The following is a 23837-nucleotide window of genomic DNA, read 5'->3' as shown; positions in this document are numbered from 1 at the left end:
CTCCCCGCCCCGCTCCTCCCCGCCCCGCTCCCCGCCCCGCTCCCCGCCGCCGCGCTCCCCGCCCCGCTCCCCCCCGCCGCGCCGGCCGGGTGGGGCGTGGTGGAAGAGGCAACGTGGCTTAGCTGCGCCGGGGCGGGGGCGCAGCCCGAGGGAAGGGTGGTGCCGTCGTGCCCGGATTTGGGGGTCTGCTGGGAGCAAACGGAGGTCTGTAACTTTGAAAAGGGAGGCAGGTCTCATTTATTAGCAGCGATGAATGACCTTTTTCCTTTCCTTCTCGGGAAGGGGATAAGAGAATCTACATGGGTTGCTGTAAGCTTACTGTTCTTGGGAAGGGACAAAATACAGGATTTGCTGAGCCGGAACTGTAATCACAAAAAGAATGTAACAAAAGAGAAGCAAAATTCATAAGAAAAGCTGTGTTTGTGGTCGTGGTCTGACATGTGTCGATGGAGGCGTCCAGGAAAAGGCACGTGGGATGGAGGGAGCGTGCTGTGTTCCCAGTCAGATCTCTTCCTAGGTTCTTCCTTCCTGCTGTTATGATGCTCAGGGCAGAGCTGACGCAGCCTTGTTGCTGGGTCTCCCGTCAGTAATGATGCCCATGTCTTGTGCTGAGGACTGAGTGAGCAGCTCAGTGGGGCTGCACAGGTCTCGCGCTTGGTGGCATGGGCACCAGGGCTGTGGGTGTGCAGTGGGGGACACCGGCAGTTTGCACACAGCAAGGCTGTGGTCAGTGAGGCTTTGGAGAAGCCGCCATAGAGGCAGAGCAAATGGTGGGTGGGTGAAAGGAGACATCTGTTAGAAGTGCCTTCTAGGGACAGAATACCTGTAGAGCTATACTGAGGATGTGAGGTGGGAGCCTTACAGAAGTGAGGAATTTGGAGGTAGGTGGGGAGGGTAGGCCTGAAGGGAGGGCTCTGGCCTTTCTTTGCCGTGTACCCATCAGGTACGTGGTACCTGTGGGACCTGTCAGGCTTCATCAGTCTTGCCTATGGGCATTCTGACTTCCAAACTCTTACTTGCATTATTCCTGCTGTTTGAAATGCACAACACGTGTATCACTGTGCCACCACACCTGTCACTTTGCGAGCACCACCTGAACTCACCAATCCCTTCTGCACAGCTCAGATGTCTCATCTTGCTCTCCATGCTGAAGCACTGAGTGTTGCATTGTGGTGTTCTTGTATCATAGGTTTTCCTTGCCAGCCGTCTTAGAACTGGTTGTCTCAGGTTTGCTATCTCTCCTTTGCATGGGGGGACCCATGCTTTCTGTGGCCTTCAGCGTGCCTTTCCATGTGCCTCAGTTCCCTCAGTGCACTTTTCAAAGCAAGCCAGACCTTGCACAGATCAGGTGTGTCTTCTGTTGTGGGGAGTGCTACATCGTGGCATTCCAGGTTTGTAGGCCCTTCTGTCCACCTTTCTTAGATCTAGTCATCTTTGTTTTGCTGGCTCTATTCTCTAACGCATCAGCCTCAGGTCCTTTTCCACCTGCCTGTAGTGATGTCTCTACTGTGGTTGTCTTGGCCAAAGTCTTTCAGTCTGGCCATCGCGATGACCACCCTTTCAGCTCTGCTGGCCTTTCTCCAGTGGGAAGTAGCTGCTGATCCATCTTGCCTAGTCTGTCCTCGTGTTGTGCCATCTGCATCATGACCTTCACAGTTGAGGTCTTTTGGGTTAGCCATCTTGCTGTGTCAGTGCTGCTAACGATTTTCTAATGAGCAGCATTCTCTGGCCCTTCATTTCCAGCAGGATACCTGTGCTACGCTGTTGTGTGTTGTATGTTTTTTCTGGCTGGCATTCTCTTCTGTGCTTATTGTATTCTTCTGATGGCTTATTCCTGCATCTAGCACAGACGGTTCAGGGATGTTCAGGGATGTACTTAGGCTGCTTTGTGATTTTTGTTGTTTTATTTCTTCCTGGTCTGGGGTTATCTTGCCTGTAGGTTTCCAGCTGTGGAAGCAAATAATGGTTGTGAAGAGTGTATGGAGGAAGGAGGTGATAATGAGAGGGCACAGAGTGAAGGCAAGGAGCAGGGCTAGAAGCAAAAGAAGTTGCAGGATAGGGTGGCTGTCAGGGAAGTCATCAACACGGCCATTTGGGTGAACCCAAAGAGAGAGAGACCATGTGTTGTGTGGTACTGGTGGGCTGTTGGTTAATGGCCAATAAAGAGGTAGATGCCCGGTCCTTTCCTCACAGGCATTGCTAGTGACTGATGGTGGCATAGCGGTTTGGCTGGCAGCCCGGGACAAGTTTCTCCTGGATAAGTGCCAGGGCAAGAGAGCTCCTTCAAGTTGCCTGGGGCACCTGCGATTCTCATGCCTGCTAATGATGCCACCCGAAGGTAGCAGGGAAAGGGGAGATGGCACTGCACAGCAATGGTACCAGGCAGGGCAGGGTCTGCCTGGAGGACCTATCTGATCTTCCCTGGCTTTTTGCCTCAACTTCTGGTCTGCAGTTTCTCCCCTAAGTGTGTGGCTGGCTACTGCAGATGCAGCCATGGTGCAGCTACAGGGAGGCAGGTGTAAGCAGACTTACAGGCCCAGGCCCAGCCCCTGGGCTATGGTTTTGTCAACTGTGCTAAGATGGGTGACAGCAACAAGGCCATCAGCACCCTCAAAGGCCTCAGCTGCAGACCAAGGTCACCAAGGTGTTGGACACCAGGGAGTCCCTTGGGGGTGGGTCAGATACATCTCAGTGGGGATGGACACCGGGGGCCATTCAGGGAGTGTGTGTGTGGGTGGATGCTGGGGTCCTTTGCGGGTGGGTGGACACCAGGGTGTCCATTGCAGGGGAGGGGAGCAGATGCCTGGGTCCCTGAGGGTGGGGCCCATGGGTGGGAGGTGGTTCTGGTGCCCAGATGCATGGGTCCTTGGGGCATACTGTCCCCCCACCCCCAGGTGTCCTGTGCCTGGCCTAGCTTGGTCTCCATCTGCAATGCCAACCTCTACACGAGCAGCTTCCCCAAGGACACGGGGCAGGAGGCGGAGCAACTCTTCTCCCAGTACAGCCACATCGTCACCTCCCACATCATCGTTGACCAGGTCACAGATGCACCTGGACACCTGGGTCCCCCCAGGGGAGGGGGGCTGCCCAGATGCCTGGGTCCCCAGTAAGGTCTATGGAATGGGAGAACATTTCCTGGATCCTGTGGGTGGGCAGTGGGATGTCTTGGAGGGGATTCCTCGGCTACCTGGGTCCCACAGGAGGGTCTGTGGGTGGGGGATTTCCCAGATATGTGGGTCCCATGGGCATGCAGCAGAGTCTCACGGCTCTGCCCCCGAAGACTCCCTGCGCACAGGTGTCTCATGCCAGGGGGGGTGGGCTTCACCTGCATTGACAAGTGCGTGGAGGCAGAGAAGGCTGCCTGGGCAGAAGCCGCTGGGTGCTGCTGAGCCCATCACTGTCAAGTTTGCCAACAGCGTGGGCCCGATGTGGCTCACTTTGTCACAAGGCTGGTGCCGAGTGGGGACACTGTGCCCCCCTCCCCTCTGGCCCAGGAGTCCAGGGCAGGGGTGTGTGTCTGTGCTCTCTCCTCTTTTTTTTTTTCATTTGTTTCTTTTTTTTGGAAGGGGGGAGCTTTTTGGGGAGAAATTAACAATGAGTAATAATAATGGTAGTGCTAATGGTAGTGAGGAAAGAGGCCAACGCAGTGAGTGGCAAACTGCCCAGTGCAAGAGACACAAACCCATGTATTTTTGTAAGAAAAGAAGAAAAAAGAAAAACAAAAAAAATTCCTCTGAAGTTCCCCTAACCACCCCTTTGAAGGGAAGTTGCGGGGGTGTGTGTGCGCAAGTGTGTGTGAACCTGTAATGTGCCCAAGCGGTTGTTTGGAGGTAGGGCCAGAGGTTGTGATTCCCCAAGTGGGGTCACAGCATGTTTTTTTGGGGTGGGGTGGGGTTGATAGCACTAAAGTGGCCTCAGTCAGGTTGAGATTGCCAGGAGGTCCTGCTGCCCATGAGCCCCCAGCACCCCCAAACCAGGGAGCAGGTATTGTTCACGCTCCCCTGTCCCCACCCTTCTTCAAATACCCTAAAATGGACATTTTTGTCCCAACTGCCTCAGCTTGCTGGAGTGAGTGCTTTTGCTTGGCTGGTTCTAGCATCCTAGCCAGAAAAGCCCCATAACCCCCAACACCCCTGCCCCCTCCCCCCGCAACAGGCTGAGTCCCCCCCACAAGCAGTCCCATCATTGTCCTCATCATCTATTATTGTTGTTAGTATTACTATTATTATATTTTTTCTCTTCTCCATCAGGATATGTTCTTGCTTTTCAGGGATTTTTGTTTCCTATTTATTTCCAGTTCTTTGCTAGCTTTCCCCAGCCCTGGGACTCCCAGGACCCTGCCCCTCCCCCAGCCTTCCCCTGCCCCGCCCTTTTTGCATCATGTTGTGCCCATTTGCAGCTTCTTGTAGTTTTAACTCATTAACATAGATATTACCTGTCCCCCGTCCATGCATGCATGTGTCTCCAGGGTGGGTCAGGGACCCAGGCGTCCGGAGCTGCCTCCACCCCCAAGGATCTGTCCCCAGCCCAAGGTGGCTCTGTCCTGGTCCCTTCCCCTTTTTTCATCTCTTGCTCACTCTGCTTTTCTGTCTATTTTTTTGTTCCTCTCTCTATCCCTGTCTCCCTATTATTTGTTGCTCCATCTTCATCCTGCTCTCTCTCCCTGTCTCTCTTTTGCCTCATCTCTCCATTAGTCTTGTTCTCTCTGTTCCAGTGTCCTGCTTCCTGTCCCTCTTGTTCTCTGAATCCCATCTTCTGGCTCCCTGTCCCTCACCCGTTTTCTGTACCTCTCTGACTGTCTTCCTGTCCTTCTTCCCTCTCTCCTTCTGTCCTGCTGCCCACTGCTTTTTTCTTCTTCCTTTATGTCCTGGTCCTATCACTCTCTTTGCCTTTCCCTGTACTGGTTTTGTCTGGGCTGCAGTTAATTTCTTCATAGTGACTGGTATGGGGCTGTGTTTTGGCTTTGTGGTAAAAACGGTATTGATCACACAGGGCTGTGTTAGCTGTTGCTGAGCAGCATTCACACAGCATCAAGGTCTTCTCTGTTCCTCATCCCACCCCACCAGTGAGAAAGCTGCGGGTGGGCAAGGAGTTTGGAGGGGGCACACCCGGGATAGCTGACCCCAACTGACCCAAGGGATATCCCAGACCATAAGACATCAGGCTCAGCAGTAAAAGGTGGGGGAAGGAGGGGATATTTGGAGTGATGGCATTGCTTTTCACAAGTCACTGTTATGCATGATGGAGCCCTGCTTTCCTGGAGATGGTTAAATACCTGCCTGCTGATGGGAAGCAGTGAATGAATTCCTTATTTTGCTTTGCTTGCACATGTGGTTTTTGCTTTACCTATTAAACTGGTTTTATCTCAACCCACAAGTTTTCTAACTTTTGCCCTTCCCGTTCTCTCCCCCATCCCACAGGGCAAGGAGTGAGCGAGCGGTTGGGTGGCACTGAGCTGCCTACTGGCGTTAAACTACAACAGTCCCTCTGTCCCTAATGCTTCTTTCTCCATCTCCCTCTACCTTTTTTTTTCTTTGTCCCTCTGTCCTGCTTCTTGTCCCCATCTTTTTCATCTGTATCTCTGTCCTGCTGCCCGTCTCATTTTCTTGCTGTATCCCCCTGATCCAGCCAGCTGTCTCTTGTATCCTCTGTCCTGCTCCTCCAATGTTTTTCGCTTTCTCCATCTCCATCCTGCAGCCCATCACTTTTTTCTTTGCCATCTTTGCCCTGATCTGCACCCCTTTCTTTTTTTCTCTCTGGCTTTTTCCTTGTCCTTTTTCTCGCTGTCTCTATGTTCTGCTTCCTGTCCCAGTCTTTCTTCCGTCCTTCCTCTTCTCCCTTTTTCTCTCCCCCCCATCCTGCTCCTCATTCATCTTTTTCTTTCTACCCTTCTATCCCTAAACCATATCCTTAGTTTCCAACATACCAAGGTGCTAGTCCCAAAGCAAGTTTTCCTTTATCTGGAGAATGTATGGTTTGTCTGAATGTATAAAAACATGTAAACCTAAAGATAAGGTGGGATTTATCTTCAGTGTTTCTTCACGGTTTTAGCTTCTCAACAAACAGCAAAAGCTCAACGTAAACTTATGTTTCAGTCTGCTTTGACAGGTGGTACCAGGAGGGGACAGTGCAGAACTGCCCTGTCAGTACAGCACACGGGGATGGTCTCAGGGAAATGTGGACAACCCTGTGACTGCTGAAGGGCCCCAAAACTCATGTGAAAGACTGGGCTTTCTACCCCATCTTGGACCACCTCTCTTTTGGACTTTGAGCTCCTCCAGGGCCTCCTGCACTGTACATAGCAGTTCTCCCGAGAGCCTGTTGCTCCCTGAGAGCCTTTTCCTGCCTGTGTAGTCCTTTTAGGACCCCTCTAGCATTCTCCCAACCCATCCTGCAGCCCTCATTCTGCCCTAGAGCTTTCTTCTCCCCCCGCCCCTGCTTGGACCTCTTTAGTCTCCTTGGGACCCCTCCTGAGGCTGCCTCTGTGACGCAGAGCAGGAAGCGCCACTGAAGTTGCCTGTGTTCTGTCCCTGGCCCCCTGAAGACGTGTACTCTGTTCAGATCCCCTCCTAAGTTCCTCACCGTGTCCCTGAGCCTTCTTTGGTCTCTCTGGCCCATTCTTGTCCCTGTAGCACACTTTGAGCCTCTCGTTTCCTCCAGTAACCCTCCTGAGGGCTTCCTCATGTCCTGAAGCATGCCTTTTGCCCTCTCTCTCTGGGCTCCTCTGTCAGGCCTTGAGCCCCACCATTACCGCTCTCCTTTGCTCCAGAAGCCATCCGAAGGTCCAGTTGTGCTCCAGAGACTTCTGCTGCCTGTGTCGCTGCAGTGCTGCTGCATTGCACTGTGCCCAGGCACTCAGTGTGGAGGGACACCCTTTCTCCCTGCCCTCTGCTCTGCCCGATCTGGCAGCCAGATCCTCCCGGGTGAGCCCTCGGCCAGGGTGCCTGGGCTGCTGGATATGGGGCAGAGAGGATGGGCTGGAGGCAGGACATGAAGAATCATGCAGGTGAGAACCAGCTGCCCTGGGTGCCTGAGGTGGGCAGTGACTGGAGAGGAGCGGCAGGAGCAGGGCAAGATGGTAGGGAGGGAGGTGCATTATCAGAGGCAGTACTATGGGCAGGAGCAATTTCTCCCTGTCCTCTGGAGGGAAAACAACTATGTCAAAGCTGTTCTGCAGAAATACTTGCCATTTATGAAACTGCATGACTTCCTGAGAACAGTTGTGTGCATGTGGTGTTGCAGGTCAGGACTGCCTGGGCAGGGATCCCCAAGTTGCGTGCCAAGCTCGTGGACCAGCAATCTGCAGAACAAAAGGACTCCTCAGAGGTATGAAACTTTCAATTTGCTCCTCTCAGGACCCATCCATTCGTGTTTGCATCTCTCACAAGCTTTTTATGTGCTGCCTTGTTCCCTCAGAAGCTTGTTTCCTTCTAATTTACACAATTACCCTGCCTGCCTTTTGGTCCCTGCAGGCTCTTCAGTAGCATCAAGATGCTTGTTTTTCCTTTTGCCCCATTCGATCTCCTCTCTTTTATCTCTGGTCCCCTCAAAACAACTCCATTTGCTTTTGGTTCATCCCAGAAGCTTTGTTTTTCCCTCTCGTACCCTCTCAAGACCCCTTTGTTTGTCCCGATCCCCTCAGAACGCCTCTGATTTCAATCTGCTCCTCTCAGGACAGCTGGGCTTGCCTTTTGGAGGACACAAGAACCCCACGTTTACCCTCCTTGTACCGCCAGAATTGGCCCACCCAGCCCCGGTCCCCTTTTGTTGCCTGGGAACCTGCCTATTTGTGTAGCTTGCATCCCAGAGACCTCTATTTGCCTTTTTCATGATACAGAGCCCTTTGTGTGCCCTCTAGTCCCTGCAGGACTCTCTGTGGGACAGCATGTCCGGCCACAATCCTTCTCTTTGCATTGTAGGCACAGTGATAAACTGTCTGATTCCCTCCATACCCTTTCCGTGCCTTCTGTCCCCTTGAGCCCCCTCCATTTCCCTTCTAGGCACAGAGTCAGTGTGTGTGTCAAGCCGCCTTATCAGAACCACCGGTCTTTGACGGGCCTTCTCTTAGCTGCGTAGTCCTCTCAGGAGGAGTTTAGTGTTGCTCTGTGTGGACTCCCGTGTCTTTCTCAACACTTCTGAGGTGCTTTGCAATTTATGTTTGTTCGAGCCATTTAAGTATCACTTACCATCCTTGGTATAGTGTCTAATTCTTTTTTTTTTGTTTGTTTTGTTTTATGTCAACCCTATCCTGGTTTTTTCCATCCTTTGGGACTTGTTTATTTCTGTTAAGGGAGTTAGATGGAGAAAACTAGGAGTCTTGGTGACAGAACCGTTGCTGGTAATCTACAGGAGTCACTTTACAACTGGGGATATCTTAGAGAAGGATTCTCACAGGATTTAATTCCACTTTGTCATTCAGTCCTATCCAGAATGTACTGCTGGTACAAGTTCAGCCATGTATGTGAATGTGTCTGGCATTGTATGTGTGGTGGTAACCACTTGTCAGGTTGGGCAGGCGGCTGAATGGATGCAGTGTCAGCACCTGCTGAATGAGTTGTGGGTTTTTAATGGGTCTAGCCTTGTACACATGGTTTGTTTTTCCTTGTAGGTTGGACTTAAGAGTTGGAATAGCATATTCCTTAATTAAAAAGACACACACCCCCTTACCCCCCCACCAAAAATAATCCCCCAAAAAACCCAGCCGGGCATTTTTTTTTTCCTTTTTTTTCCTTCAAGTGAGTTTTTTCCCTCCCCCCTGCTCTGCCATATAGAGTCTCTCCAGGGGGAGATGACTGTGGATCTGGCTGTCGAAGGGCCCAAGGAGCTAAAGTAGATGGTCAGTGTAGAGGAGGATTGGGCTGTGAAGCAGGTGAGCGTAACTGGCTTGTGCGAATGTGGGACCTTTCCAGTTTCTGGTGTCACCTGATGGGTGAAGCGTTATTCTTGTGTGCAGGTTTGGAGGGTGAGGACCCACTGCAACGTGCAGAGCTCCCTTGTTTTCCACTGGGAATCCAAATCACAGAAATGATGTTGCTCTGAAGACACAGTTGTGAAAATGCTAAGGACAGCTGTGTATCTCATGTAGAATAAAGTTCTCTGTGCTGTGTGTGTGCACATGTGCTCTTCCTTTGAAATAAAGGTGAGCTGGCATGGCATTTCCACATTACGTATTGTAGCTGCTGTAACATGTCTGTCCTCGCCACAGCTCACGTTCGTTTCTGTAGCATTGCTGCAGTCTTGGCAGCATTGTGAGTTTCGATGGACATGCTGTTGGTGGAGCCAGTGGCTGATGGTACTCGGGTCAGCAGCACTGTGTCGGCTGGAGGCTCCTGTTGGCATAGTCGGGTGTGGCTGGTGGTGGTGGCACAGCCATGCCGCCAGCGGTTTGATGTTGTGCTGTGTCTGTTGCACGTGTGTTCGTTCCCCCAGGAATCCAGGGTTCCCAGAAAAAAATGGATGGCAGAGCTGGAGGAGAGCAGGTGATGGCTAAAGGCCAAATCACTTACTTGGAGGGATCACTCTCTGTGGAGCTTCAAGCTTGGGAGCTGAGGTGCAAAATCATCAAGTGTCCAAGCTGGACCATAGCACTTGTCCAATCTCTGGTCACGTTGAGGCACTCTGGTTCTTTTTCCTGGGAATTCCCAAGTCCTTGGTTTCTACTTTTTGAATTTTTAATACTTATTTACTTTAAAATATTTAGGAAAAAAGCTTAAACACACTAACTACAGTAGTCTTTGGGAGTAAAAAATGCCTATACTCTACCCTAGCTATTACTTGAAACTTTCCAGACAGTAATTACTCCCAATTTAAGAGACTGAGGGGAGACCTCATTGCGGTCTTACAGTTTCCTCACAAGGGGAGGAGGAGGGGCAGACGCTGATCTGTTCTCCCCGGTGACCAACGATGGGACCCGAGGGAACGGCAGGGAGATGTGCCAGGGGAGGGTTAGGCTGGGCATTAGGGAAAGGTCCTTCCCCCAGAGGGTGGTGGAGCCCTGGCACAGGCTCCCCAGGGAGGCATCACGGCACCAGCCTGGCGATGTTCCAGAAGCACTTGGACAAGGCCCTCAGAGACACGGTGTGATTTTTCGGTTGTCCTGTGCAGGGAAGGGAGCTGGGCTTGATGATCCTTGTGCGTCCCTTCCAACTCAGGACATCCTATGATTCCATGAATTTATATAAGAAAATCACAAATAGCAGAACATAAATAATAGAGCACTATTTGGAAGGAATACCTGTAGAGAAACAACTCTAGCTAATAATAATAATAAAATAATCACGCGTGCTAACTAAAACACTTAGTAGTAAAGTACCAATTAAAATGTCAGAGTGTAAATAAATAAAAGGAATATTATTCAGGAGTGAGTAATGACTAAATTTAATTGCAGCTATTACTTAACAAACCAGGCAGTAATTATTCCCAATCTGTACTGTAATTAAAAAATTTAATAATTTAGAAATCCTTTTTGAAGTGATAAATTGGGAGTCACTATTAGCTAAATTTAAACATAACCATTATTAAATAAATTGCAGACATTAATGACCCCAAATCGGATGCAAACTAGTAGAGTTTTAGCTTTTAAAACAAAGAGAATTGGAAACAAATTGGGTATTTTTAATGCTTAAACTATAACATAGCTTTCAGTAAGTTCAGAGGCAATAAACGACTCCTGCTTAGAAGCAAAATAGTAATCAAAGCATTAGGCTTTTAAATAAAGAGAAATAAAAATGAATCATTAAATAATGACTGTAGATAATAAAAAAAAATCCCAGGCAGTAACGATTCCCAACCAGAACTAACATAAAAGATTTAGATTTAAAATAAAAGTAAAATTAGAAAACTAACAGTGAGTGATGATTGCCTAAATTTAAACATAGCCTTTTTTTAGATGGGTACTTCTAAGTAAAGCTAAAATATAATTAATGCAAATTAAATGTGATTAACAAAAAGTTAATTTTAAAAACATTTAGAACAGTAATCGGGCATCATTAATGCCTATTATTTATTTAATAACATTGTTAAATTTATGCACTAACGATGCCCAAGCAATCTTATAATGATAAAAATGTCCAGTTATGAAGCAGAGATAGAATACCAAGTGGGAGCAGTTTATTATAATAATCTTTAATTGTAATTGTGGTCATTAAAGTACTCCTCATTAGGTTTCTAATTCATAATCTGAAATTGTGATTCAGAATAGTAATGAATCTTCCCTTTTGGATGAGTCTGGGTGTTGTGCTCTGGCCATTTTTCCTGCAGCACCAGCAAACGGCACCGCTCTTTGGGTGCGGGCAGTTCCTTTGCTGCATTTTGTAATATTAAATTTAGGCCACTTCAATAATATATTATTATCCAATTAAAAAAAACAGGTAAAGTAAAAGGAATTAATTAACTGCACCCAAGGAGTATTCCATTTAATAGCGCTGCACAAGCGCAGACACTTGTTATTTTTATACTATTATCTTACCAGACCACCATGCGTTCCCAACTGCTGTTCTGACTTGGAATAACTGCTGAGCCGGCTGATCACTAAACTCGAGCCTTGAAACCTGTAACTAGCAATACCGATTAAATGTCGATTGTTGCCTAAATATGCAAATAAGGCAATTACGCAAAACAGGAAGTCTCACACCTCATAAATAATGTTGCGTGTGTGGGGACACAGCAAACTGGTGGGGCTCCCACCACTAACCAGCACCCCGGGACTCCGGCAGGCTCCGCGCCACGTGCAGCGGCTCCGTGGCGGCTTCACGGCCGCCGGGACCGGCACAGCCCGGAGCGAGGGCAGGCGCACGGCACCGGGGCCTCCCACCAGTGCTCCAGGGCAGGGTCGCCTCCCGGAAGCGCCCGTCAGTCCTTCGGAAGTCGCACTCTACGGGCCGGCAGTCCTCCCGGGAACCGGACGTGCCCGTCTATCCTCCGGAAGTCGCACTCTACGGGCCGGCAGTCCTCCCGGGAACCGGATGTGCCCGTCAATCCTCCGGAAGTCGCACTCTACGGGCCGGCGGTCCTCCAGGGCTCTGGGAGTGCCCGTCAGCCCTCTGGAAGTTGCGGTCTGGAGGGATGTTGTCTGCTTGGGACCTTGGTCCTTCCTATCAGTCCTCCGGAGGTCGCACTGTATGTAACAGCGCTCCTCCTAAACTACAGAAAATGGCCCAAAAATATCTGCAAAAATAACTAAAATTTAAAACAAATTAAAAGATCACGGTGGAAATGTCTTCTCCACAACAAGTCGACATAACTGGAATCTCACTCTCATGAGAGCCCAGCTCTTTGAGAACAATCAGGGATTGCTCCCACATGAAAGGTGCCAGGACTAAAAGCTATTGCTGGTCACCACTGCCACTTCGCAGCCCTTTCACAGCCACACTAACACTGGGGCTTTGGGCTTGCCTAGCCTCCCAGCGGTCCCAACACTCTCTCCCACTCTCTCTCTCACTTTTGCCAGAGCCAGGCTCCAAAATTGAAGACGTCCAGGGATTGCTCCCACAGCAAACATGCTGGCAGCATCCCCCACCCCCAGCAACAGGCCCCTGGCGACATGATGTGATAGTGAGATGCTGTGGTAGGGGGTTAGGGTGAGTATGTTGTATGCATTTGTATATGGGGTTTTAACATTTTTCAAGAAAGCAGCAGGGACGTAAGGCATAGTGTCTCTTGGGGTATGGAGCAGTTCATGGCTTTTCTTTATCACCCACAGAGTATGTTGTTGTCCCTAGAACCTTTGTAGCTGCAGCAGGCCCCTTGTAGTTTACAAGCATCAGGACTTCCCTTATTTTGTGGGCCTGTAGCAGAGGCCAGAGTCTGTGAGAAGATGGAAGATAGGAGGTGCTCACAGAACATAGAGCAGACCTTGGAAGAGTAGCATCAGACCCAGGGGCTTTAGGACTGCAAAACAGGGCAGGAGCTGTGGGAAAGGGGTGGGGTTCCTTCCCTGACCGTTCAGGAGAAGAGGAGGGGGGTTCTAAAATTTTAGGCCTGGAGGATGGTTGGGAAAGGGAGGCAGGTTCATCAGCCTTTCTCAGATGGGTTTTGCCATTGGATTTGGGTGTTGATGGGGTCTGTTCTGTTTTGGTCTCTTGGCAGCTGATGTGAGGTTGCGAGAAAGTAATGAGAGACGCGGCATAAACTGTCCAGGCCTGTGCATTGCAACACATGGGGATGAACGTCAGACTCATCTCAGGACACATGAGGTATGTTAAGGTACATTAAAATGTATACTCCAGAACTCTGAGGTCTCCGCTCCTCTGTGCCTTTTGTATACTGCATTCCTTGACTTAATTTCTGCATCCATCCCCTCACAGTCCATCAGGATGCCACAGTCATTGTTACCTAGAAGCATTGACTAGTCACTTGTTTCCAGCATGGGCTTGTGTTGCTGTCTTCCCTGGAACTTGTTGGAGAAGAGGATGTGTGTTCGTTGTGCTTGTAATGATCTCCAGCCGGGGGTCTGTCTTTTATTGCAGTCCCAGGCATGCAAGCTTTTTCTGTGGTTCCCTTTTTGCCTTTTTTTCTTGAGTGTCCAATGAGGTTTGCTCCAGTATCAGTGACAGCAGTTATGTTCTTTTGTTCTTGTTTATCTCTTGTGCTTTAGCACCAGTTTCTGTAGTCATAAGGTGTCCAATTTAGATCACTGAGTCACCGTGACACACTGTCGTGGTTTTTCCATCGGCCAACTGCCTCTGTAATTCTCTAAGGGGCTTTGTAGGGAATTGGGCTTAAGGGTCTGGAGCTGATTTTGTGGTGGGCAGTCTCAGTTGCTGCATGGTATAGTGTCCTGTCCTTTTGAGGTTTCTGTGCTTTGATATTTTCTGGGTTTTAGTTAGAATTTTTTAGCAGGATTTCTTTTGTTTATTCCTGAAGGTAAAGTCAGGTTTTCTTTTGACATCCAGGTCCCTGTGGCTCTTTCCTCTTTTTTTTCCAGATATCCTCACCAGTGTTTTCTCATGACAGGGGGGCAGAGCTGGGAATGGAGTGCTGGGGCATCCAGGTAGGTAGTGTTGGGCTTCCTCCTCTCTTGATGGGGCTGATGCTGAGGAAGTGTGGTACATGGGTCGATAGTGTAAGTAGATATTTTGTGGGTGCACAAACCCCTTTCAAAGTGTATCAGAGGGTAAGGATTTGGTGCTGTTCAGTATAGATGTTATCCTGTTCGGTGTATTTGTCAAAGACGTGAGTTTTGTGTGGGAAGAAGCCAGCTATCTGACTGGCTTTGGGGATAAGGTGGGCTATAGGTGTTTGTAGGTCGCATCTTACTTGCCAGATGTTTTGAACTAGTTGTATCTGGTTTTCCTAGCGACTCACAAAGAGGTTTGGGGCACCCTGATGGCAGGTACTGTCACCGAAAGGCAAAGCAGGGTCATAGCAGAGTTTTCCATTTATGGAGATGGGCTTGGCCATCTTCTGCACAAACTTCTGTTATGTAGCGATGGGGAAGGCAGCTTCCTTTCGATTGCTTGATGAATGAGAGGATGATGGAGCACGCTGTAAGAACATAATAATCGCCTCTTCCTTTGGCAGTACAGGCACCCAAGGGTCAGCCTGCATTCAAGGAATGGCATGAGGATATCTGTGTCGACCGTCAGCAGAGGGAGGAAGCGTCATTTGGACGAGAGGATATGAAGTGGAGTCCTTATTTGTTGTGTTCAGTTTTCATTGTGGAGGCAGGGAGGGGCTGGGACATGCAAAACAGGGTCCCAGACAGGGGTGCTGTCTATTACATGGGAAGCTGAGAGAGATATCCTGGACACTACTGGACAGGGATTAGAACCTGTTGGTCATTTGGGTTGAGTGCTTTTGGGGTCTCTGTGTTGCCAAGTCAGTCAAACGGATTTGTTAGTCTGTTTTGCATGGTGGCCTCTTGCTTTTGGAAAGCAGCATGCAACATCTGTGTGCCTTTCCCTATATGTCTTGACGTGGGCCTGGGATCGAAGGTTACAGTTCCTGAGTAATCAGATAAGGATGGACTATACGAGCAGGTGCCTGGTGTGGCTGCTGACCCCGGAGGCATGGCCCAGGAGATGAGGGGAGCTGTATGAAAGTGCTGGGGGAAAGGATGAGTGTGGGATATGGCTATTGGGGTAGGCAAAAGAATAGGGAAGGGTGTATGCTTCTTACAGGTATTACTGTGTGGCTTTTTTTTGAACTCACTGACGTTGCTGACTCAGCATGTCAGATCGGAGTGCAAAGCATGGATTTGCCGGGTTAGTGGAGTAGGGAAGTCAAATGGGGAAGGTTCATTGTTTGTTAGGGTGTTAGTCAGCATGCTGTTGCCTTTGTTTTCTTGTTGCTGCAGATGTGCAGCAGGGAGCCAGACGTGGAAGGGAGGAGGTGAACAGAGGTTGGCACATGTCTATGGAAAGATCGTGTCACTGTGAGCACCTGCGACTAGCTAATGCTTTGTTTTAAAGGTGTGAAGTGACTCACAAAACTATGTGCAAAGCAGGATGTCTGCCCTGAGCTCCTTGGGCAAGGTGCGCAATGAACAGCAAACCATAGCAGCGGTTATTTTTGAGGTGTGGAATTGTCTGCGAGCAGGCGATCGCTTCCAGGCACAATGGTTGGTTTGTCTCTCTGATTTTCTAGGTGCCATGGGTGATGGTGGCCACAACATCCAGCCTTATTAGAGTGGGAGCAAGTGGAACTTCACAGTGCTTCCGAGGAGGGTGCCATTGCGGAAGAGATCAGCGTTGAGTGGTGTGACGCTGACTGATGGCACTCCATGTTTGGAGACGATGAAGAGGATCTGTGTGACTGCAGCACCATCCTACGTGGCCTGTGTGGCCTTTTTAAAGGATGGCTTTTGAACCCCAGCATTTTGAAAGGGAAGTTGAGGGACTGATGCTGTCTTTGTGAGGGTAGCCGGTTGGTTGGGGGAAGCGGAGGTGGGGCAGGCAGGGGTTTTAAAATCAGCGGAGAGTACCGATCAGAGATCGATCACTCTTGGGCAGAGAGAGGGTGTGATGTCCTTTCCGCAAAACGCGGGCATCCGCCAGGCAGGGTAGTTCCAGCCTGTGTCTGTGGTGTTGTGTGGATTTTGTAGTCTGTACATCCCAGTACATCCCAGTTCCATCCCAGTACATCCCAGTACATGCCAGTGCCTCCCAGTACATCCCAGTTCTCTCCCAGTTCCATCCCAGTCCATCCCAGTACATGCCAGTGCCTCCCAGTACATCCCAGTTCCGTCCCAGTACATAGCAGTACATCCCAGTTCCCTCCCAGTGCCTCCCAGTACATCCCAGTGCCCTCCCAGTACATCCCAGTTCCGTCCCAGTGCACAGCAGTACATCTCAGTTCCCTCCCAGTACATCCCAGTTCACTCCCAGTATATCCAGTGGATGCCAGTTCCCTCCCAGTATATCCCAGTACATCCCTGTTCCCTCCCAGTACCTTCTAGTACATCCCAGTACATCCCAGTTCTACCCCAGTACGTCCAGTGCCTCCCAGTACATCCCAGTTCCCTCCCAGTATATCCCAGTACATCCAGTGGATCCCAATTCCCTCCCAGTTCCCTTCCAGTACGTCCCAGTTCCTTCCCAGTACATCCCAGTGCATTCCAGTTCCCTCCCAGTACATCTCAGTTCCTACCAGTACATCCCATTTCCCTTTCAGTACATCGCAGTACATTGCAGTTCCCTTTTTTCCCCGGTGACATCCCCCCGCCCCGCTTCCCCTGGCCTCCTGTTCTGTACTCGCTGAAGCCTTGTGCTTACGCAGGATGAGCAGAGCAGGGTCCTGGCAGTGCAGAGGCGAGGTGAGGCGCTGCCAAGCCAACGAAGCCCAAGGCTCAGCAGCGCACAACTCCTTTGCAGGGCAGCCGCTGGCATCTGGTCTGCCTGGCTGCCCTGTGCCCCGACGCACAGCTGCCCCCCTCACCCCGGGCAGCCTGCCTTCAGAAGGGCAGCTGTGTTCCCCTGATTGATTTTCTTCTTTAACCCTCCAGGACCTGTTGACTTGCTGCTCTCCCTGTCACAGCCCTGATGCCGCAGGCCTACAGCAACTGATGGGGCTTACTCCGGGGGGGTGTGGGGGTGGGAAAGGGGACCTTTCTCCCCAGGTTTGTGCTGCTTCTCCTCCCTAGGGTGTGGGGTGGGGGCGAGTGGGGCAGGAGGGAGGACAGTAACGGCCACCTGATTTTTAAAGCAGTCGAGACAGAAGGACTAAAATGCTCGAGGCACTTTGGTGCTGGGTAGTGCGGAGGCAACGACTGACACGGCTGGGGCTGCGTGAGTGGGGAAGGTGCAGAGAACCAGGAGCTCTGCGCACGCAGTAACAGTTCCGTTATCCCGGCGAACGCCACCCGGAGCCGGCGCGGGTCTCGCCCCAGAGAAGAGCCCTGGCGATCGTGCCGCTGCCGCCGCGCTGGGCTACGGCAGCCGGGAATGGCGCATGCGCAGGGGCGGTGGTCTGTCCCTGCTGCCACCGTGCGGCCGAACCGTGGTACTGCACTCGGAGCAGACGCATGCGCGGTGGCGACGTTGTGTCCCTGCTCGCTACTTCCACCGAGCGACCAAACCCCCCTACCGCAGGCGGGAGCTGCGCTGCCCTGGTGGAGAGTCCCCACCCTCCCCTTACCCGCTCGCGGCAGTCACCGATCGAGCAAAACCGGCTACTGCAGACGGGGAGTGGCACGTTCCCGATGGTGAGGTTTTTCTCTGGCCGCTACTGCCACCGTGCAAGCAGATCCCGGTACTGCAGCCGGGCCGTTCCGTGTGCGCGGTGGCGCTTTATTTTCTGCCCCCTACTTCCACCGAGGGCCCAAACACTCGTACTGCAGGTGGGCAGCCGCGCATGCGCAGTGGCCGTGTTCTTGCTCTCTACTGCCATCGTGCGACCAAACCGCGGTACTGCAGGCGGGCAGCCGCGCATGCGCAGTGGTGCCCTTTTAGCTCGCTGCCGCCACCGTGCGACCAAACCGCGGTACTGCAGGCGGGCAGCCGCGCATGCGCAGTGACGCCCTTTTCTGCTCTCTGCCGCCACCGTGCGGCCAAACAGCGGTACTGCAGCCAGCAGCCGTGCACGGGCTGGAGCGACACTTCGCCGCGCTTAGTGACGCCCCCCCCCCCCCCCCCCGGTACCTGGTGATGGCATCGTGGGGGGCAGAACCGTGCAGGCACAGCCCTTAGCGACAGGTCCTGACCCCTTCCGATAGCCCGGTGAGGGTGGTGCTGATACTCCTCGCCACGCTCTTAGCAACGGGCCCCGCCCCCGGCGATGGGTGGGCGGGCGGGCTGATGTCTGACCCCCCTGGCCCCACCCACCTTAGCGACAGGCCCCGCCCCCTGGCAACAGCCCGAGCCTGTGTTTGCTCCGCTCGGGGGGGGGCTCGGTTTGGGTGTTTTCTCTCCCCCCCCCCTCCCGCGCCGGGAACTCCAGGCGGCTCCCGTACGGCTCCCGGGGCCTTCACCCCTCGGGGGGCTCGGCCCGCCCCTTTCGCGGGGCGCTGTGGGAAGGGCGGGGGCGGGGCCCGGGGGTCGAAGAGCCCCAGCCGGGGCTCGGGCAGCTCTCGCTGCCCCCGGGCTCCTCTGGCGCCGGGGCTCCCGTGTTCCCTCGGGCGGTCGCAGCTCTGGGGCTGTCTCAGCCCCCCGGGCAGGCGTGCTCTGGCGTTTAGAGAAGCGGAGGCGTTGCCTGAGGTAAGGCTTCCAGAGCTTGGCGCTCTTTGGCAGCAGCTGTACTAGAAAGGTCCCTTGTGGCCTGCTTTGCTTTTTTTCTCCCGGGATGCTGTTTTGGGCGCTGAGGGGGCGGTGAGGCGGTTTAGTGGTATGGTGTTCTGTTTGGGGTTTGGTTTTTGCTTTGCTGGTTTTCTTCCCCCTTGTGAGATCATTTTATTCGTTTATCATTTCACATTATCATTTACCCCGCGCCGTTTCCGTCCCCTCTGGGCAGCAGCGGATCCGCCGCTCGAGGGCGAGGAGCTGGGCCGACAACGGGCCGCTGCAGACTCTGGTCAGGGTACGAGGCTGCTCCCTGGGGAGCCGGCGCAGGGGGCGCGGAGGTACGCGCGGGCACTTGTCGGTGCCCCTGACCAGTGAAGGGGAGGTTAAATTGTTAGAGTGCAAATAAACACATATTATTTAGGGAGGAGTCGTGACTCAATTTAATCGCAGCTATTACTGAACAAACCAGGCAGTCATTATTCCTAATCTGTAATTAAAAAAAATAAAGGCAGTCCTTTTTTATGCCATAAATAGAGTTGCGAGTCATTAATAGCTCAATCTAAATGCAGCCGTTATTAAATCAACTGCAGGCATTAATGACTCCTGATCAGAAACAAAATAAGGAAATTTTAGAATCTAGAATGAAAATCGACCCGGAAAGCTAAATTGGGAGCGGGTAGTACTGAAATTGTAACAGGGCTGTTAGAAAGTTCAGAGGCAGCGACAGCTCCTGCTTCCAACCCAAGCAGTAAACGAAGCTTTAGGTTCTTAAATGAAGAGAAATAAAGGTGAGCTGTTAAACAGTGGCTGGGTTCAAGCGTAGCTATTAAGAAAATTTGCAGGTACGGGTGATTCCTGACCAGAACTAACAATTCCAGAAGATTTAGATTTAAAAACTACAGAGCTAATGGAGTGCCACAACCGCCCGGATGTAACCGCAGCCGCTTTGGGGGAATGCCCCAGCCCCCCCCGCCACCGCTATTAATTACTGCCAAGGAGAGCGAGAGTGAAAGTAGAAGCGGTGCATGTGAAACGCGAGCAGTACGCTTTTCCTAAGTCATCCCTTCGTGTCAGGAGAGGAAAGCAAATGGAAAGAAGATGTTTGCAGGGGGTCTGTGCTGGGTTACCTGCGCGTCTCTTCCGTGCATCCTTGAGGAGACATTTAGCTCCTGTTGGGCGCTCGCAGGTGGGGACAGGGCGAGCTGGAGGCAGGATCGGTGCCGGCACTGATAAAGGGATGGGCGACGAGCTGAGAGAAGAGGGGGCAAGGGCTGAAAAAGGGTCTCCAGTTCTGCAGGGAAGGCAGCGGGATGTGACTCGGCAACCGCTCTGACGAGTGCAGGGTCATTCGCTGCGATGAAGTCGGGGTCTGTGGCTGGCCCGGAGAGGCAGCAGAAATCCCAAACTCTTTGCGGGGGTACCGGCCAGATTAGGGCAACACCTGAACAGTAAAACCATTTAGGGGAAGCAGAGCTGGGCTGCACCGCGTGGCCAACCTCCCTCTTCTCCGTGAGTCCCAAAGGGGCAGCTCCAAGAACGTGCTGAGAATTAATGTCTTGCGCTAAAAATGAGACGCAAGTAGCACCCACCCGTGAATTTTATTTTCTCTCTCGCTCTGCCGCTCCTGCCTGCTTGTCTCTCCTCAGTGCGCACCTGCACCTGTGCTCGGATGGGGCAGCTGAGGGAAGGTGCTGCCATCTCCCCGGCCCCGGCGGACCGCCCCTCAGCTGTGTCTTCTGTCAGGGAGCGTCGTCATCTCTCCTGCCCCCCAGAGCGTGTCCTGTAGTGCCAGACGCGCGGGCTTTTCCCTGCACGCGCATACGGGAAGGGAAGGGAAGGGAAGCACAGTGAGAGCTGGGCTTGTCAAAGCGTAATGGGGGTGGTGGGAAGCGTAGCTAGAACCGGAGAGCTACAGCGCAAAAGCGAAGCGGACGGGACACAAAAGTAAAATGGTGCACAGGAATGCTGAGGAGAGAACTCCCGCAGCACGCAGGAAATCAGTGTCAGAATCTATTTTCTTCTGACTGCCGAATTAAAAATAATGGCACGCTTTGCAACGCCAAGCTCGCTCTAATCATCTGAACTGTTTCTTTCCAGCCCCCCACCGCCCCCAGCACACCGTTCAGCCTCCTCAGCCTGAAATGCCTTGTTTTCCTGCTTTTTTTTTTTTTTTTTTTTTTAATGACAGGGCAACTTCTGTTCCCGAGGTGGTGCCTACAGTACAGCTATCTCTTCGAAGGCAGTTTGGTTTAGGTCAGAGAATGTTTAGCCTGGACTGAATCAGCCTCTGTTTCTGTTTCTGGAAATCGTCGGTCCTGTGCATCAAGCCCGGAAAAAAGGAAATATGAACCAAAGGACCTGGGGCCTGCAGGGCTAGGAAAATATTTGAGAAGAGGTTCAGCGGGGAAATGACTGTTTGTCTGTGGGGCGTCCAGGCAAGCAACCCAGCTGCTAGAAAGCGGCGCTGTCCCCAGGATGGCCTCGGCGGTCCCGTCGGAGTCGGGGGAACAAGGACAAGGCAGGGTGAAGCATCTGGCCTGCCGTGTGGACCGTGACTGTACAAAGCACGTGTGATGCACTGCAAGTTTACCTGTTTAAACTGTGAGTTAAAGAAGGTGTGCAGTTGCTTTGTAAACAGCCGACGCTCTAAAGCTACACCCATCTAATTGCTAGCTGTATTAAATCTATCGTATTGCTGTTTCTGCATTAAAAAAGAAAAAACCAACACACCTATGTAAGCACGTCTAAGTACAATGGAAAACCACTGTTTAACGCGTGGCATGTGCGGGTGGTTTTTTTGGGGCGGGGGGGGTGGGGTGTATGACAAAAACCTGCGAGAGACACACGCACACACGCACATGTCATGTTTAGCGCTCACCTAAACCCAAAAAAGAAAATCCACTCTTTATTTTGCAGCATTAGCATTAGCTTCCAGCGCACAGCCTGAGCGCGCACCTCTGCTCTCACCGTCTGCTCCCTCTTCAACCGTGCGTGGCTGTCATCAGCTTGCACAGGCTTTGCTCGTGCAAGTTTCCGCGACGGCTTACGAGAAGGCAGGCAAACAGACCCAGCAAGACGCGTAGTGCCTTCCTCTATGGGCTCCGTCCAGCCTTTGTTAAAATGAGCAGAAAAGACATCTGCTGCGGCCTTTGTCCTGACTGACTCTTACAGAGAGCATCTGACTTGACCCGCAGCAAAGCCATGCCCCAGGCAGCAGCACGTACTGGCGCGGACCGCGGTTTCACCCACCTGCTTTACTGCGCCGGTCCTTTCCCACGGCCGATGCCGCAGATGTGGCGCGGCCCACCCCCAGACCTCTTTACGAGGGTTCCCTGGGCTCTGCAAGTCGCCTGCTGGACGTGTTGCTGATTCAGGCACGGGCAAAGTCAGCTTCTTCGCTGGCCTCGGGCCAGGGCAGCCCCGTACCTGAGGGAAACTGAGAATATCTCCAGCGAGATCTCACCGGGAGGCTGGGACCTCGTCAGTAGGGGAGAAGGCCAAGCGACTGACACTGAAAGGGATCTCTTTGCTAGGCTGTAGATCGTAAAGTTAAAAAAGAAAACAAACCTGCCTTTTTTAAAATGCCCCCCTTTGAGTCTGCCACGTTTGATACAGATTTTTTAAATTGCAGGGTCTATCTCCTACAGGCCTCATGCAAAGGGAAGCGAGTACCTCTGGCTCTCAGGACAAGGGGGTCCCTCAGGAGCCCAGGTGCTCACGCCAGCCGGCATCTGGCACAGCACAGGGCAGGAGCTTTGGCAGTAGTACGTGAGCTGAGAATGAGAGTCCGGCAGCGCTGCACGCTTCTCCTGTGAGCCGCCGAGGCTCGCGCACTGTGCCTTCCGCAAATAAAAGGCCAGAAGAGTCAGCATTTCTGCTAGTTCCAGCCTCATCCGCACCCTCGTCGGTGTAGCTGTAAGCAAGCGTCCCGTAGCGACTGGGAGCGTGGCAGCTGGGCTTCCTGCGCTGCCTTAGGTTGTGCCCTTGGAGAGACCCTTCTCCGAGCCCCGTGAGCCCCGGGGTGGGTGGGCTGCGGTGCCGTTCAACGCTGAATAGGCACGAAGGCCTGTAAACAAAATGTATTTATATCGCACCCGTACCCGGCAGCCAACCGCCGCTTTATTTACGTATTCTGCACCTCCTGCCGACGCTTTTAAACTTAGCCGATATTGCCGCAGTTTTCACTGATGGGGCAGGGGACTGCCATGCTGCAGGGGCAGTGTCTGGGTGTCTCTCACGGACACAGACGTCCTCAGCTGGGTAGGGACAGGGTGAGAGCTGGAACAACTCTGCTGACATGTACGGGCCGTCCCAGGGCAGGGCTCCTGGGTCTGGGGGCTGAAAGGCGAGCCGCGCTGGGTGGTTGGTGTGGGAGTTGTGGAGCAAGTAGGGGGGAAAAAAAGCAACAGGAAAAAACCATCCAAATGTTTCACAGCAGGTAGAAAGCTTGGCAGAAAGCAAACTGAATGCTGTAAAGACAAAAGCCGAAAGCCGGCTATGGACTGGACGAAAAGAGTCAGTGCCACGGAAGGAGGTTATTTCTTCCACTGACCGTAGGAGGCTTTTTTGTGAGAAAACACAACACCTCTTCTTTCGGCTACGGCGCGGTACCGCAGCAGTAACGGGCCAGAGCGTGCGAGCGCCTCTGGCAGTATCGGTAACGGCCGGGGCACGGCCGAACGGCCAGCCCACCTTCCGCACAAGGAGAACACCGTTCCCCTGGAACGCCACGCAGACCCAGGACGGGTACGGCGGAGGCCGAGCCCGGGCGCCCCCATTGCCAAGGACCACCTTGGCCTCGCAGCGTCTCACGCTGCGGGGTGTTTTGCAGGCCGTGGCTAAGCTCAGGCCCCCTGCTCGTGGCTGCCCCCGGTCCCCCGGCGCCGGTCGGGCCCCAGCCCCCAGCGCGGTGCGGCGCAGGGCAGCGGCCCAGCAGGGCGGCCCCACGGGCCCCAGCCCGCACCCCCCCCCCGTGCCTGCGGGCAGGGCCCCGCGGCCGCCGGCCCCTTCCTCCTCTGCTCGCTCCCGTCGCGGACGGCTCGGTACGTGTCACGAGCGGCAGCCCCGTTCAGCCGCTCCCGGAGGGCGCGCGGCTCTGCCCGGCCGTGACCGGGGCCCGCAGGGGTCTCTCGCTCGCCCGCTCGCCCCGAAAGGAGCCGGCCCCGAGCCGGCGCGTCCCGC

The 23837-nt window shown here is 52.7% G+C and overlaps 2 long non-coding RNA genes across 2 annotated transcripts; both read left to right on the top strand.

The window, feature by feature from the left end:
* Positions 1-84: 84 nt before the first annotated feature.
* Positions 85-16530, top strand: LOC135317819 (uncharacterized). The gene is made up of 7 exons (XR_010376461.1): positions 85-204; positions 7243-7326; positions 12449-12578; positions 13087-13193; positions 13305-13990; positions 15586-16220; positions 16294-16530. It is a non-coding gene; the product is annotated as an uncharacterized LOC135317819 (long non-coding RNA).
* Positions 16531-18067: 1537 nt separating this feature from the next.
* On the top strand, positions 18068-21428 carry LOC135317845 (uncharacterized). Its single transcript, XR_010376467.1, has 3 exons — positions 18068-18632; positions 18886-18994; positions 20845-21428. It is a non-coding gene; the product is annotated as an uncharacterized LOC135317845 (long non-coding RNA).
* Positions 21429-23837: the final 2409 nt, after the last annotated feature.

This window comes from Phalacrocorax carbo, chromosome 27 (genome assembly GCF_963921805.1).
Source record: "Phalacrocorax carbo chromosome 27, bPhaCar2.1, whole genome shotgun sequence".
In the NCBI taxonomy this organism is placed as follows: Eukaryota; Metazoa; Chordata; class Aves; order Suliformes; family Phalacrocoracidae; genus Phalacrocorax; species Phalacrocorax carbo.
The sequence above is the reverse complement of the archived record's forward strand: the minus strand, read 5'-3'. Positions and strand labels throughout refer to the sequence as shown.